This window comes from Sinocyclocheilus grahami, unplaced genomic scaffold, assembly GCF_001515645.1.
Source record: "Sinocyclocheilus grahami isolate Dianchi unplaced genomic scaffold, SAMN03320097.WGS_v1.1 scaffold139.1, whole genome shotgun sequence".
NCBI classification, from domain to species: Eukaryota; Metazoa; Chordata; class Actinopteri; order Cypriniformes; family Cyprinidae; genus Sinocyclocheilus; species Sinocyclocheilus grahami.
In genome coordinates this window covers 1,326,010-1,328,152 of record NW_015505318.1, presented here as the reverse complement: position 1 = coordinate 1,328,152, position 2,143 = coordinate 1,326,010, and the positions used below count along the sequence as shown (strand labels likewise).

The window sequence follows — 2,143 nt, the reverse complement described above, 5'->3', positions numbered from 1 at the left end:
TAAGCATGTCTTGTAATTACAGTCTGAGTGGAAGGTCAATCACCTCTGCTATCATGGGGAGGAGATAGTGGGAAAGAGAAAAGAGCTCTTGTTAATCTCAGGTGCCTATGTGCCAAATTATTTGCTCTATTTATGAAGCCTTTTAAATTTGGTAAGTCTGTTTGCATCTATCCTACAATATGATGACGAGTAAATGCTGAATGTGCTATTTCTTTGAATTAGTCTTTACCTACACAGGCCCATTCATACCATGAACTATAACTATATTAGTGTCCACACCAATGCATTATAGGTCTGTCCCTTTGAATGCTCAAACTCTTTAAAGCAGGATGGATTCTGATTGGCTGGAAAAAAGCATCCTGAAAGTGATTCCAACAACATTGTTCCCCTGTATTATTAACATTATTGTGGACTCTGCTATTTTTTTCTCTTTTGTATTTAAAATTATTCTTAAAACTATATATTTGCAGTTATCGTTCTTGGCATAAACAGGCCTTAACTCGACAGACATCATGTCATTCTTAATCATAGTAATTGATCTTTATTAAAAAGGTAAGGAAGAGTGCCAGGACTGGTGGTGCATTTACAAAACATGCAGATATGCTTTTACAACCACTATGATGAACAAATCATAAAAAATTAGCTAGTCTCAACTTAAAGGGATCGTTCACCTTCAGTTGATGGTCCCCATTGACTTGCATATTGTTTTTTTACATACTATGGAAGTCAATGGGGACCAGCAACTGAAGGTGAACTATCACTTTAAAGGTTGTATTTGCATTTAAACAGGATATGTGATGAGAAAAAAATGGACTTCATATATTTTTAAATGTGGGTGTTTTATACCATACTGCAGTCAGACTGAATGAGAGTTTGTTTTGCATCCAAAAAAGGAAATTCTGTGATCATATACTCACCCTCAAGTTGTTCCAAACCTGTATGAGCTTTTTTCTTCTACTAAACACAAAAGATGATATTTTGAAAAAATGCAAATAACTGAACAGTTTTTAGTCCCCACTGACTTCCATACTATTTTTTCCATTTCTTCAAAATATCTTGTTTTATATTCAAGCAGAAGAAAGAAGCTCATACAGGTTTGGAACAACACGAGGGTGAGTAAATTATGACAAGTAAAATTTTTGGGTGAACTATCCATTTATACCACTGACAATTAGAGCCCGACCGATATGGGTTTTTTGGGGCCGATACGATACCGATATTTGGGATTAAAAAAAAGGCCAATATCGATATATCGGCCGATTTTCTTTTGTGTATATTATAGTTCAGTACCAGTCAAAAGTTTGGACACTTTCCCATTCGTGTGTCCAAATATTTGACTGGTACTATATATAGAATACAGTACATACATAAATAGAATATATATACATGAACACATTTTTTGCAATGATCACCTAAATGTGGTGATCAAACACTTATAATGACGTGACAAAGATATGTAATGATGGAGGCAGGGCATTTAACAATTTAACAATAAACTTTATTCAAAATGAGTCTGACATTAGTGCACTGAACAGTAAAGTTAATTCCATTCAACTTTATTCCGTTGAAGTTTATTTCACTTTGGAACATTCATTCACGGATTTGCGCTACTGTCTTCACACACAGACGAAACTTACTAGAGAAGTGTGAAGTGTGACATAATTTACCTCTGTAAATAAATATAAATTCACATCTCGCGCACTTTAATGCCCTTTGATTGTAACGTGTAGGTTCCCTTGGAACTGGAATCATGGCGGAATTTCATGTGAAGTCCACTTCGCAGGGCACTTACAGTCGAATAAGACAACGCTTGAATGCTGCTGCCTGAACAAGAGACCTCCTTACTGAAGTGAAAGTGTTGGCTGGTGTCACTATCTCGCAAACGTGCTGGCGGATCTCAACCAAATTCGGGGGATCCCTTCAGCTCGAGGAGCCCAATCGAACACCACCCACCGCGTGTCAGTAGCCCCCCGGGATCTCTAGATCGGTCAGCGCCTGACCGCGAATTTAACTGCCCGTAACTCCCGAACCCCGGGGGCTATCGACGCGGTGGTGGTCTCATTCGAAAGAGGGCCTCGAGACGTACACTCAATTCGCATTCGAGAGGGTTCCTCGAGCTGAAGGGATCCCCCGAATTTGGTGC

General features: G+C 38.5%; 1 protein-coding gene across 1 annotated transcript in view; it reads right to left on the bottom strand.

Annotated features, from left to right (window-relative positions):
• Window positions 1-2,143, bottom strand: part of LOC107591272 (mitogen-activated protein kinase kinase kinase 3-like) — a 57,322-nt gene that overhangs the window by 54,159 nt on the left and 1,020 nt on the right. The window lies entirely within an intron of this gene.